The sequence below is a fragment of the Haemorhous mexicanus genome, chromosome 9, assembly GCF_027477595.1.
Source record: "Haemorhous mexicanus isolate bHaeMex1 chromosome 9, bHaeMex1.pri, whole genome shotgun sequence".
Lineage (NCBI taxonomy): Eukaryota > Metazoa > Chordata > Aves > Passeriformes > Fringillidae > Haemorhous > Haemorhous mexicanus.
Window position 1 is genome coordinate 30440140 of NC_082349.1, and position 14704 is coordinate 30454843.

Sequence of the window (14704 nt, forward strand, 5' to 3'; positions counted from 1 at the left end):
GGCGGCAGGCAGAGCCCGTGAGCCCGGTCTGCAGCCGGAGCAGCCCGTGGGCGCTGCGGGCCCTGCCCGTGGCTGCGCTCCAGGGATGAGTGCGCGCTCCCTGCCCGGGCCGCGGCCGGGCGGCACCGAGAGCCCCAGATGAGTAAGCCCGGCCCGAGGTTTCTCTGTTTTACACACTGCAGCAGCCGTGCTCGGCAGCCCCGAGGCTCTGGCTGCCTGCCCGTGTCACGCTGGCAGCTCCCGGGGCGCGGGGCTGCGGGCGGTGCGGAGTGCGGCCAGGCTGAGCATCTGCCCCTCCCGGGGGGTTGGCAGCCGGGGCTACCTCTGTTCTCTTCTCCATCTGCCACTTTCACTAGTCCTCGGGTGAAAAGCAGCCCAGCCAATTCTCCCCCGGGCACACTGACACATCTGGGCTCCAGGGGCACGGCCGGGGCTCCTTGCCTGCCTGCCCCGGGGGGTGAGAGGGGACACCTCTCTGCAGGAAGGAGCTCACACCGGTGTGCCACCGGCAGAAAATGCACAATCCTCGCCCAAGCCACACCAGCGGCCTCATCCTGTTCCTGGCATCCTCCTCAACCTCCCTGGCTTATCAGGATGAGAGCCCAGAAGATACACGTGGTATTCACATGCCCTCTGAACAGAGAGAAGCTGTGAGACAAGCAGAGAAGAAGGAAAACACAATTCTTATCTCGCTGGCTGTGCCTGTGTTGTGCTAAAGCAGAATGCAATGTGGAGATTGTTTACCCAGAGGGAGGATGTTTTGTTCCCTTGGCCTGTCAGGGCCAGGTGTGTGTGGGACTGTCACGGGACAGTCAGGAGAGAATCAGAGATGAGTGCAGTGCTGGGCAGTTGTGAGCAAGAGCGAGTGCCTGGCAGATTCTGTTTAGATACAGGGTACATATGACAGTATAATAAAGCAATTATCATCCTTCTGATGATGGAGTCACATGCATCACCATTCTCTCTCCCTCGCCAGTGTCGGGGATGCCTCTGCTTCGATAGATATATACACCAAATATAAACTCCTCCAGCTGCTAGTCTTAGATGTACAGTCTCGGCACTCTGTCCTCCTCACTCCTGAGCCTTTTATCCAGGTTTCCAGCTGGCCTGGCTCACTGACTGCTAGCCCACAGAGCCACCCACAGCCCCCTCTCTGAATGCTGCCATCCTGGCACATAGGGTGCTTTGCCCCATGGTGTCCCTCCCATCAGGCTGTGGAACCCTGGTTACTGAGAATTTTAAACTTTCTGTGCTGAAAGGCACAGACCCTCAAGAGAACACTGCATTTGACCATTGAGGCCGTGGAGGAAAAACATTGAGTGATAGAAGTGGGATTATGGGTGTGTAGTTTGATTAGAAGTGTGTAGTATCACATGGTGGAAAACTTAGAGTTTAAGGTTTTAGAATATAGCAATAGATATGGGGCAAGATGGAGGTTTTAGGGCAGGTCCTTCTTCACCTTCTTGTCCACAGGTTTGGGTGGTTTTATGTAATTGGATAAAAAAGTCCTCATTGTGGAATTCAAGTGATTGGTTATTGGGTTAAAAGTAAAAATAATTTAGGTGTCATTTCTTACTTGGATGGTTTAGCCTTAAAAGAGCTTGTAGAGAAAGATAGTTGGCCATTTTATAGCTTGTTAATGGAATACTGCAGAACTGAGTGACTGTAACATAGATAAGAAAAGGTAAACATTTGAGTCTGAACATGAAATATCCTCTCGAGTGCCTTCAATCCCGACCTGGACAGAGGCAGAAAAGAAGGCAAGAACCAGCACAGGGGTGCTCCAACCTCCACATGTGCCTGTGCACATCAAACAGAGACCCTCAGCAGGGAAACAGCTGAAGAGAGCTTGGAAAGCAATCGGATGTGCTGTAACCACCAGGCACAGGGCATGGCCAGGCAGGCCATGAGCAGCCCCTTTTGTCCCCTTTCCCCTCTGTTTCCCCCCAGTTGCTCCTCCCACCCTGGTTCCTCCCGTTCCCCACACATCCCACAAGCCCTGAAGGCTCTTCCCAGCACGAAGCACTGAGCTCCACATGCTGATCACCCTCCTTGCTTGGCAGCTGAAAGGCTTTCCCAGTTCCTGAGCACAGCAGATGCACTAACCCAGCAGTGTCCTCTCGCCACCAGAGCTCACATGTGGAACAGATTCTTGGAGCATTTGATGCTTCTCATTTTCCTTCCGAGAGCCCTTCAGACTGACTCCCACACTGACATCAAACAGCTCTTAAAAGTTTTCATTGCATGACTGCAAAATCAGTGAGTTACAACTCAGGAATTTGACAACATCTCCGTCTTGATAATTTATCTCTTCCTCATCTTGTGTTTAGGGATTCTTTGCTTTTTCAGTGTCTGCAGCTACATAGAACCTAGAAAAAGGAATTCCTTCAGCTGCATCTTCAGTACAGGCATGACAGAGAACTCAGATCTGAGCAGAAGAGTTTCTTCTCCCAAGACAACTTTGCCTTGCCAATGTTCTCAGCCCCCTACAAGGCTGGGCATGGGAGGAAGGGCCCCAGATTACCTCGTTTTTCACAACATCTCCTCTCCTTTGGTGGTGTCTGTGCCAGGCAGGGGGGGAGCAGTGGTGGCCAGAGCCAGCAGCTCCCGTGGGAGCAGCTCAGGTCACCTGCAGCCACCTGTGGCACCTCAGAGGTGAGGGAAGCCTCACTGCCCTGTCTCTGCTTCAGAGAAACCCCAGGCAGAAAGAGCCCAGCCCAGCCCTTTATAGCTGGAGTAGCCTTCAGCCTGCAAAAAAAAAAAAAAAAAAAAAAAAAAGTTTGCACATGTTAAAAAAAAAAAAAAAAACCAAAACACTTCGGGGAAAAAAAAAATGAAAGAAGAGATTCAAAAGTCTGTCTTGGCCTTTCTTTCGCAATTTTGAGCAGCCTTTAGTGCCAAGAGCAGCAGCAGGTCCATGCTTTTTCCCAGGAAATGCTGTCTGTGCACGGGGGGTGCTGGGGGGCTGCAGCCTCGGGAGGAGGCCAGAGGCGTCCTGCTGCCTGGGGAAGCTGTGCCATGTGGGAATGGGATGGCTTCCAAGGGGTGACAGTGACAAACACCAAGCCATGCCTCGGCAGCTGAGCAGGTGGATCTGTTTTCTGTGGCACTGGAGCAAGGGAAGCACTGCCAGCCCTGCAGGCACAGCGGAGCAGGCTCGGCGGGCTCGAGCCGGGCTCAGCGCCCAGCCAGCCCCGCAGCAGCTCACCCAGAGCTCCTTCCTCAGCCCCAGCCTCTGCCTGCTGTCAGGGTTTCTGCTGCTCACAGTGACCCCCAGATGGGTCACAAAGTCTCTCTTCCCAGCCTGGCACCGAAGAAGGAGTCAGAGCTCTTCAGTTCTCAGTCTCAAGGTTGTTTATTGTTCCTTATCTATAAAATTCTTTCTCCTGCCCAGCCGAGGTCGCTCAGCAGGACAGACAGAGGCACTCTGCCTGCCCCAGGGCAGTGTTATGTCTTTATACTAAAACCTACATGTACAACATTTACAATTACTTCCCAATCCCCATCACCTGTGTTAGACAGTGAGCTTCTACTCTAAACCAATCCAAAAGTGCCAACATCACCCAGAAGATCGAGGCCAAGAAGAAGAAGGAGAAAGGCTGGACATGCCCAGATTCCTCCATCTTGCCCCCTGGATCTCCATTCTAAAAACCCCAAAATCTACTTTTTCACCTTGTGATAAATTCACTGTCATTCGACTTAATTTGTCATGGCTTGCAGATCTTCATCTAAGGTTGGTAATTCGCTCCACGGGTCACAATCAACAATTCCTGCTCCAGCTGGAGACCAAGGACAAATGATCCAAATCTCAGCCCAAGAGCACAAACAACGTGGGCTGGAGAGAGAAAAACAAGCAGGATGGGACTCATGGGCTGGAGCTGGAATTGGACAATGAACTCCAACATGCAAATGGACCAGAACTGATAAAAGTGTCAGACCCCGTGACCTGTCGTGCATTTTGTGGCCATTTTGGATTGTGCTGCCCAAGGTGGAACCATTGAGGCCTTTTAATAAATCCCTACTTTATTCTTTAGCTCTGTCCAGTCTCTGTTCTAGCTCAGCCCTCACAAGGCATCAGAACCATCTCTCTCACACATCAGCTGCATCCTTCACTCTGGCCAGAGGAAGATAAATCACAAAAACCTCTTGCACTGCAGCATGGGGAGCAGGCTGGTATGCCATGGGTGCAAGTAGGATCTGCCCTGCCTCAGGGTGGGCCATCAGACAGGGCTAAGAGCATCACAACCTTGGGACAAGTGTGAGTGCCACAGAAAGCCACAGGGCTTCATTTTCCAGCACTAACCAACATCTCTGCTCAGATCTGCAAGGATTGTGTAGATGGCAAGTGTGCAACTACCAATGAGTCATAACCACAAATACTTCTATCCATTAGCAACATTAGCCTGCCAGGGTGAACGTAACCACAGAAAAATCAGTGAGGGAGTAGAAAACTGACTGGGAGAATGTTTGCCTGCAAGATGGGCATGAAACCTGGCAGAGCACAGCCCAAACCCTTGGAGATGTGGTGTGCCCTCTTATGGTGGTGTTCACAGGGGTCTCAGGATGAGGGAAGAGATGAGAATCTTGACTCCATGTGTCTGATTTATTATTTCCTGATATATATTATATTAAAAGAAAACTGTATACTAAAATTATACAAAAGAAAGAGAAAGGATTTCATCAGAAGACTAGCAAGGAAAAAAAAAGGAATGATAATAAAATCTTGTGACTGACCAGAGTCCTGACACAGGTGGACCTGTGACTGGTCATTAAGCAGAAACAACTCACATGAGACCAATCACAGACCCACCTGTTACATTCCACAGCAGCAGATGATCATTGTTTACATTTCGTTCCTGAGGTCTCTCTGCTTCTCAGGAGAAAAATCCTGGCAAAGGGATTTTTCATAAAACACGTCTGTGACCCCCTCTTGCCCTGCTCCCCGCCTCTGTGGGCTGTGGAGGAGCCCCTGGCTCTCCCCAGAGTGTCAGTGCAACCACAGTGCAGGATGTCTCTGGCTGCCATCCCCCGTGACTCAAGTAGGTCACCGAGGCGGCGGTGACAGGGACAGGCAGCCGTGCTGCCAGCGGGGCTTTCTCTGCCCTGAGAGCCGCAGGCTCTGCCCATCTGTGACCTTTCCAGGCCTGGGCTGAGGGCACAGGTGGTGGGGAATCTGTCCTCCCTCAGGCTCGCTCTGCACATCCCCTTGGCACTGAAAGCCCTGTGAGTCCTGCTGGGAGCGAGCCCACTGGGCTGGGACAGAGGGGAAGGCAGCCCACTGCTCCCATCCTGCTGAGATGGTGGATTGTGGCAGGAGACCCTGCTGCCACCACATCTCCAAGGGTTTGGGCTGTGCTCTGCCAGGTTTCATGCCCATCTTGCAGGCAAACATTCTCCCAGTCAGTTTTCTACTCCCTCACTGATTTTTCTGTGGTTATGTTCATCCTGGCAGGCTAATTTTGCTAATGGATAGAAGTATTTGTGGTTATGACTCATTGGTAGTTGCACACTTGCCATCTACACAATCCTTGCAGATCTGAGCAGAGATGTTGGTTAGTGCTGGAAAATGAAGCCCTGTGGCTTTCTGTGGCCCTCACACTTGTCCCAAGGTTGTGATGCTCTTAGCCCTGTCTGATGGCCCACCCTGCCTCCCACAGGGACACTGGAATGAAGGAGAGACTTTTAAAACCACTGTCTCCCTGGGATCTTAGCATGCCAGCAGGAGTGTCTGAAGAGCTTCCTTTTGGCCCCTTTGCTTCCTAGCATTAGCTTGATAACGGTTTAGGGTTAGGTTTAGGCTTAACTGCAAAAAATCAGTTTTGCTCTGGGGTTTTTCTTCCTGGAAAAATTCTTCTGGTATTGTGTGGCTCAACAAAGCAAAACAAGAAAAAAGAAAAAAAGATAAAAGAAAAAAATCATGTCAGAGGAGTTCAGCTGATAATGTGGAGGAGTCCCATCTGCCCAGTGCAAGGAGCAGTGCAGTCATGTCTCCCCACCCTGCCATATCATCAATATTGCTATGACTTGGGCAGGAGATAGGATGGAAAAACTGAAACTGCTCAAGTCAGCTGGAAATGTTTAGGTGGAGTGTGTGTCTGCTGCCTCCCAGGAGCCCACCACAATGGGCAGCCCCAGCTGCAGAACCATCCCTGCCCAAGAGCCACACCCAAGTGCAAGAACACCCCAGCAGCCAGAGAGACCCTGGGATGGAGAAAGCAGAGGTGGAGGAAAGATTCCAGCCTGTGAAATGCAGAGAGCAGGTTCTCCTTCAGCCAGAATGAGAGCCAGGGGCTTGTGGGGCTGCCAGAGAGGCAGATGCAGGCCAGGAGCTCTGCCAGGCTCTGGCCAGCTCTGGTTGCAGGTACAGAAATGTGCACTCCTGAGCAGAGCTCCCCCTGCCTTTGCCCTGGAAGTGTTGACAGAGCCTGGGAGCCCCTTCATGTGACAGCCCTGGGCAGCACTGCTCTCCTGAGGCTGAGGGAATTGGGATTGTTCAGCCTGGAAAGAGACCTGAAACGAGCCCACAAGGAAGATGGAGAGAGACTCTTTGCAAGGATTAGGGAGGAATGGCTTCTAACTGAAAGAAAGTTGATTTGGACTAGATATTAGGAAAAAATTGTTTACTGTGAGGACAGAGAGGCACTGGCAAAGGTTGCCCAGGGGAGATATGAATGCCCCATCCTGGGCTTGGAGAACCTGCTCTAGTGGAAGGGGTCCCTGCCTATAGCAGGAGGGTTGGAACTGAATGGGTTTTAAGGTCTCAAACCAAACCATTACAGGATTCTCAGGCAGACACCCCAGGGACAGTGGGTGCCAACTGGTCCCTGCTGCCTCAGCAGTGTCCCTCAAGCTGAGCAGGGGAGTTTTGGGTTGGTGTCCTTTCTTCTCCCCATGCAGAGTCCTTTGTGGGCTTTCAATAACACAGCATGCATGTAGTCAAACAGAAATGTAAAATGTGGGGTAAAAATGTAAAATGTGGGGTAAAAATGTGCTGCTTAAGGCTGTGATTTCCCCAAAGCCAAAGCAACCCAGGGCTGGCATCCTCAAGGCTTTTGAAGTCTTTAAAGATGAAAAAGCAAAACCCCAGCTGTCAGATGCTGGCAGTCCTGTGGGGCAGAGGGTTTCTCTGTGCTGGACAGCAGCTCCTGGAGAGGAGCACTGTTTGCAGAGCAGGGACACAGCCTTGTCCCAGCGCTGTCCTCACCCTGCCCTCACTGCAGGGGCTGCCCCAGGTCACCTCCAAAGCCCGTGAGGAACCCAGCAGTGCTCTGAAGCCTCAGAAAGGAGGCAAGCAGCTGAGGGAACTGTGTGTCTGTGCCCAGCCAGAGCTGCCTGGGAGGATCAGAGAGCCCAGAGCATCTGAGCTCTCTGGTGCCACAGGCACCTGCTGTCTCAAACCACAAATTGCTTGGGCAGGTCTTATTTTTGAGCAGTTCTTGCCTCTGCAGAAATACCAGTCCCTCTGCCTCTGTGCTTGCTGGGTTTCATGAGATGTGAAGGAAGAATAACTGGCTGGTTTCTACAACCAGCAGCTCTGCAATGCAGGGAGCAGGGAGAAGTTTCCCTGGAGCCATAACAGAGTGGCAGGGGATCCACTGGAGAGAGCCCTGTGAGCTGCTGCTGCTCCATCCCTGTCACCACAAACCAGCCCCACCTGTCTCCCCTCTCCTCCTCACCAGTCCAGATCTTTGTGGTTTTCTTTTAAACTTCTTCTCAAGCTGATGCCTCCTGGGCTCAAAAAGTCTCTTGGCAATCTGCTGTCTGCCAGCTAATCCAGCAAATAATCAGCTTAAACAAATGTAAGGACTGCTAAGTGCCACGTGGTGTTGGAGCCCTGGCTGCTGAGAATTTGAGACTTTCTGAGCTGACAGGCTCTGACCCCCAAGAGAACACTGCACTGACCTGAGGCTGTGGAGAATGCTTCCAAAATGGAATGGCAGAACTGGGATTGTGGGTGTGGAGTTTGAATAGAAGTGTGTGATATCACAGATCACAGGGTGGAAAACTCAGAGTTTAAGGGTATATACAGTAACATATATATATATATATATATATATATATATATATATATATATATATAGCAAGATGGAGGTTTTAGGGCAGTGGCTGGTCCTTCTTCACCTTCTTCTCCATGGGTTTGGGTGGTTTTGTGTAATTGGATAAAAAAGTCGGCATTGAAGGTCATGGGTGGTTTGTTATTGGGTTAAAAGTAAAAATAATTCAGGTGTCATTTCTTAATTGGACAGTTTATCCTTAAAAGGCCTTTAGAGAGAGAGCCAGGGCTCCTTTTTTAGATTGTTAGAGTGAAGTGCTGTAGAACTCACGGTCTCTGAGACTGTTACATAGATAAGAACTAATAAACACCTGAGTCCCAGCAAGAAATTCCATCTCACACATTTAATCCCAGCCCTGGCTAAAAGTTAAGACTCGACAGCACAGCATCACCCGTGGTTGCAAAACCCTGGCAGGGCTGGGTGGCTTTGCTGGGCTGGTGCCTGTGCCCTCCCCTGGCTCAAAATCAGCACAAGCTGAGAAATCTTGGGACCATTTTATCAGCTCCCCTCACCATCTGGTGACCACCTGGTGAACAGAGCATGATTTGCTCTGGGGGGTCGTGTGGAAGGAATGGAGGGAATGAAGTTACTAACATGGATTTCTGGCTACTGACAGCTGGAAAGCCAAGGTGTCAGGGTGTCCTGGATTGTCAAGCAAATTGTATTCTATTTACCATCTGTATGGCAGTTGTCTTCTGTTCAGTGGGCAGTTTTCCTTATCTCTTCCACAACCAGGGGGACATCTGCTGATAACAGGCCATTGAATGTCACTGCATGGCTGATGAGAACTACAGCATCCCACTGGGAGATGGGAGCCCAGAGGGAGGAGCCAAGCATTCCTACCCAGATATAATCTGGAGATTCTGGAACACCAGCACAGCTTCTCCACTGGATTTCCTTCCCAGAGGAACAGCAGCTGCCTCTTCCACTGGATCTTCAGAGGAAGACTGCACCCTTTCCTACAGGATCCCTGCTCCAGCAGAACCACACCTGACACTCCAGGAGGGCTGCAGCCACATTTCCAACTGGACTGCTACCAACACCTTGACCCACAGGGTGTCAGGTTGAGTTCTGACTCTGTCAGTGTTGTTCTAGTGTATTGCATTGGTTATTTTATCCTTTTATTTCTTTTTCCCTTCCCTAGTAAAGAACTGTTATTTCCTGCTCCCATATTTTTTGTCTGAGAGCCCCTTATTTTGAAATTCATAGCAATTCGGAGGGGTGGGGAGGGTTTGCATTCTCCATTTCAGGGGAGGCTCCTGCCTTCCTTAGCAGGCACCTGTCTTTCCAAACCAAGACACAGGGTTAGGGTTAGGGCTGCTTGTTTGGGGAGCCAGGTCACTGACAGCAGAGCTCTGCAGTCAGTAATGGCTTAACCCCCTGTGGGAGCAGCATTTCATCTGCTCTCTGGGGTTTATACACGCCAGCAGGCAACACCAGCTCACACAGCCCAGCTGGTGCTGACTCCAGGAGAAATAATTCTGCATTTCTCAGGTTTCCTGTCCGCTCCCACAAAATTAACTCATTGGAATTAATGGATGCAACACTTCTCTGAGGCAGTGCCAAGCTAACACCTGATCTTAAAGCTCTTTTCCAAGCTGAACGATTTACAGCACACAAGTTGCCCAAGAGGAGTTAAACTGCAGGAACTGAGCTCACAGAGAGGCAGAGGTGGGAGGGCAACTGCTCTGTCATGCATCCACCACGTGAAGCTTGCTCTGGACCCTATTCATGGGTGCAGAGCCCTCAGAGGAGCTGGTAGCTGACTGCAGTTCCTCTTTTTCAGTCCTTTTCCCCCCAGGCATCCCCACTGTCCCTTCCAGCTCTCCACACACACAGCAAAGTGCTGGTGGGCTGCCATGACCAGAGAGGGGCTGTGAGAGTGGGCCAGGGGCAATTCTCCAGGCAGGTATTTGCATTTCCTCAGGCTTTGGAGGAGCATGTCCCACCAGGTGTGACTGCCCAGGGGCTGTGAGAGCACCTGGCAGGGGTAGCCTCACAGGGCCCATTCAGGTGGTGACTCTGCTGTACTCTTGTGGCTCCCTGATCCACCGAGATGAATTGAGCTCAGGTGCTCAGTGGGACTGGGTGGGTTTGATGCTTTAAGTTTCAGCTTTCATATTTTTCAGATTCTGTGCTGCCTAGATGTGAAGCTCTGAGCTTCATATTAAGTGTTAGGAAGTTCTCTTCACAGGGTAGGTAGACAGAACAATTCCTTTTCCAGCTTGAGACCAAGGACAACAGTTATGAGCTTCAGGCTCAAAAAGCATAAACAGGAAACTGAAGAGAGCAAACAAGGAGGATGGGACGTCATAACCTGAAGCTGTAATTGCACAATTAACCCCAATATGCAAATGGAACAAAACTTCTAAAAGTATGAAACCTCATGACTGGCCGTGCATTTTGTGACCATTTTGGGTCCATCTGGGGTGTAGCCCTGGCTGGGCTCTTGTGCTGCCCAAGGTGGATCCATTGAGGCCTTTAATAAATCCCTGCTTTATTCTTTAACACTGTCTAATCTCTGATCCAGGTCAGCCTTCACAAGGCATCACTTCCATCCTGGAGTCATGATGGAGCTGGAGGAAGAGCTTGCTAAGCTGGTCTCCCTCATTTATGATCAATTCTGCATAACTGGGAAGGTCCCAGATGACTGGAGTTTGTCCACAAAGAAGGAGGTGGGGAGCAAGAGGCCCATGAGCCTGGCCTTGGAGGGTTCTGGAGCAGATCACCTGGTGTGCAGTCACACAGCACACACAGGACAGCCAAGGGGGCAGAGCCAGCCAGCACAGGCTTAGGAAAGGCAGCTCCTGGTCTCCTTTTACACCCAGCTGACCCACCTGGTGGAGGCAAGGAAGGCTGTGGATGTGTCTACTTGGATTTCAGCAAGGCCTTTGACACTGTCTCCCATAGCATTCCCTGGAACAGCTGCAGGTTGGACAGGAGCTCTCCTGGCTGGGTTAAGAGCTGGCTGGATGGCCAGGCCCAGAGAGTGGTGGTGACTGGTGCCACATCCAGTTGGCATCCAGACATCAGGGGTGTCCCCAGGGATCAGTGTTTTTTTAGCCTGGAGGAGGCTCAGGGTGGCCTTATCACTCTCTCCAACCCCCTGGAAGGAGATTGTAACCGGGTGGGGTTTGGCCTCTTCTCCCAGGTTATTTTTGAGAGGATGAGAAGACACAGCCCTAAGCTGCGCCAGGGGAGGTTCAGGTTGGACATGCGCAGGAATTTCTACACAGAAAGGGTGGCTGGACCCCGGAATGGGCTGCTCTGGGAGGCGGTGGAGTCACTGCTCCTGGAGGTGTTCAAGGACTGGACAGGGCCCTCAGTGCCATGGTCTGGGTGACAAGGTGGTGTTGGGTCATGGGCTGGGCTCGCTGATCTCACAGGTCTTCCCCAAGCCAACTGAAGCTGTCAGCAAGTGACAAACACCACAGGAGGAGGCACACACAGATGTTACTTACCCAGATAGCCCCCAATCCTCTCTGTTATCCCATGGACATGTAATTGACTGTGCCCAACCCAGCAAGGGGAAAAGCAGCATCCCCACGCCCTGTGAGATGCCAGAGCCCCTCCCCAGGCAAGCTCTTAACTTGGGACTGGGAGCAAGGACACACGTCAGCCTTTGTGCCTGAAGGGTGATGGGCTTCTGCCTGGTGATCCTGTGAAGGAATTAGACTTCAGATGTTGTGCCTTAAATAGAAAACTCACTCCTGAAGTGAGCAGAAAACCATAGATAAGGATGATGTAAAGATATTGTTAAACCGCCAAGGAATTTCCCCAGCAGAGCGAGATGTGGTGGCAGCCACAGCCCTCCCCGATCTCCCTCATGCCCCACCTCAGCCTCTGCCACACTCACACAGCCACCACGGTGCCAGGGGATTTCCAGAAGACCCAAGCACAGACTGGAGCCTCCAGCAGCAGCACACCATGGGCTGGTCCCACAGCGCTGTGGGCTTTCCTTTGCACACTGGTGACGGCCCCACAGTGCCCACTCAGCGAGCTGTGCTCCGTGGAGAGGAGACATTGGCCATAGCCTGGCACCCTCAGGGGCTGGGAGGAGATGTGATGTGCCATCAGCATCCAGACAGCTGCTTCTGGGCAGTCATGGCTGGGTTTGCAGCCCAGAGCCTCCAGAGCTGTTCGGTGGTGGTGGTGGGGTGGCTGCTCCCTCCCTCTGCCTCTGTGCCCGGCTGTCCTATGGCTCCTGGAATGCACTGGGGTCCCTGGAATGGCAGCTCTGGACTTGGCAGCGAGGCCAAGTGGAGCTGCCACACCTGCCCCTGGGTTTTTTGGGTCAATGCAGCTGTGAGGCACTGCCCAGCTGTGACAAGCCCTGGGACTGCTGCTGCGAGCCAGGACACCAGTGGTGGCTCAGGGAACACAGCTGCTGCAGAGGGACAGGCTGAGCCCCACCTCCCACCTGGGCACTGCAGCAAAAGGAGCCTTTTGGAACCCCCTTCTGTGCCACAGGAGAGAGGCTGCAGCCTCCCAGATCCCAGCTCCCTGTGAACCTCTCAAAAGGCACGGGCACTGCCACAGCCTTTTCCTGCGTGGCTGCCAGCAGCACTTCTTGCTGCTCCCTCAGCCTCTGGACTTCTCCAGGCTTTAAACGAGCTGGGGCAAACTTCACCTGCTCCACTAGAGCAGCACAAGGCAGCAGTGCTGTTACCCTGAGCAAATGTGCCTCAGGCAGGGCCCACACATGGCCCACACACGCCTTCATACTCTGCTCTTCGACAGAAATCCTTCGTGCTTCTCTTCCTCCCCAGTCTCAGTTTGGAAAGCAGCTCCAGCTCCTCCCTGTCACCCATGACACCTACAGGGAGAACAGACCCATGCCCAGGGCCCTCTCATGCTGGGAATCACGGCTGTGGGACCCACCTAGAGCACTGATATCAGCCCAGCAGGGAGGGGAGCATGAGACCAAGGACATATTTCTGCAGGAACTGGAAATCCTGTTTTCATAACAAACTGTAATAGTCAAAATCATCCCAGCCAGCCTCTGGCTAAGGACCACAATTTCCCCTGTGGTTACCATTTTCAAAAAATATTAACAAATAAGCAATTAAAGCCCCAGAAAAGCAGAAGCTGTGACTAATGGTCTTTAAGTTTCCTCCAAGTTTATAACAGAATGAAAAACAATTACAGGAATAGGAATGAGACCAGACACTGAGTGAAGGGTTGCTGGGAGCATCAATATGCTCCTCCACGGTCTGGACAATCTGGTGTTTAGGCTGTCAGGCCTGTGCTTTTATTTCTCACATATTCCCTTTTAGTTGTAGCAAAATCAAGAGCCACAAAGTGCTTGGGGAAGCAGATGTGTGTGCTCACCACGATGCTGACAAAGACACTCATGGGAGCTGTGCTCTGCCTGCTCCTCTCCCAGTCTCCATCAGCACCTCAGCACATGCAGGACGTGCTTCCACCATGCTGGCTCCACGCCTGGCCTGGCACCTCTGCCCCAGAGGACCTCGAGCTCCTCTGGGGTGGAGCAAGAAGCTTCAGAAGGGACCCAGCAGAGGTAATTGCACAGCCCAAGCAGAGGCCCAGCTGTGGTTAGGCACCAGCTCTGAGGTGCAGCTCATTTGCATTGTGTGCCTTTGATGTTGCTGCCAGGTTCTGCCTGGGGCTGCCCTTTCCTGCAGGACCACAGCTGTGCCCAGCCCTCTCTGGGGAGCTGATCCCTGCCATCCAGGCACAGCCCTGCTCCCCCTGTCCCCAGTGAGCCAGCAGCAGTGTGGCACAGCCCCACTTGTCCATCACCACCTTCCCAGGAGCCAGCGAGGGTCTGGGTGGAGGCCACACGCTGGGAGGGCACTGGGGAGCTGCTCCTTCCTCTGCTCACACTGTCCTGTCGTTTCTGCAAGATAGGCAGAATGGGTTGGATTGATGCTGCAGGGTCATTGGTGGTCAGAATTACCCTTCCCCAAGTTACTGCTCAGTCCTGCTGAGCTCACTCCTGGTGTCTCTCGTCCAGACAGCCCATTCATCTTGGGATTGTCTTTTCCTCAAAACAAAAGATTAGCCAAGCCTAAAACATTCACCATGCAATTGTTTAATCATAACTGTGTAGCTAGAGCCACTGATTAATGACTAAAAAAAAGAAATTGCAAAGTTGGTTCACGTCTTGAGGGACTCAGTATTTCAAAGAGTGATTTCCAAATAGCTAGGGCTGCTCTGTATTAACAATACACTTGAGACTTTGTTTGATTTATTCCTTTATTTTTTGGCTGTGGATGTGTAAGTTAGGTTTTAATGAGATCAGCAGCGTGTGGGGGCAGCTCCTCCCTCGAGCACTGCTGTGGAGGAGGCCAGTTTACAGAGATCCAGAGCATGGACTGCCCTCTACAATGCCAAAGCTGCAAATACATCCACTACTAGCACAGCAAGTCTTGGGAGCTGGAAACAGGAGGCTGGGATGAGCTGTAATATCCCTCCTGGAGCAGGGCACAGCCAGGCTGAGCCTTCAGACAGCACTTTCAGAGTGGCATGAGCACAGTGCTTGCTGTGTCACCCACTGCTGCTGAGCAGCCACGGCTGGGCTGTGCTCAGGTGGTTTCTCAACGTGTCTGTGTGTGCCACTGGGTTCCTGTCTTTGCCTCTCTTGTTTTTTCCACTCATCCTGAAGACTCAAATGACACAAACCCCAG

At 51.9% G+C, this 14704-nt stretch overlaps 1 long non-coding RNA gene across 1 annotated transcript; it reads right to left on the reverse strand.

Moving 5' to 3' along the window:
- Nucleotides 1-2223: 2223 nt before the first annotated feature.
- LOC132331382 (uncharacterized) lies at nucleotides 2224-11826 on the reverse strand. The gene is made up of 2 exons (XR_009487564.1): nucleotides 11516-11826; nucleotides 2224-2748 (listed from the first exon to the last, which is right to left on the reverse strand). It is a non-coding gene; the product is annotated as an uncharacterized LOC132331382 (long non-coding RNA).
- Nucleotides 11827-14704: the final 2878 nt, after the last annotated feature.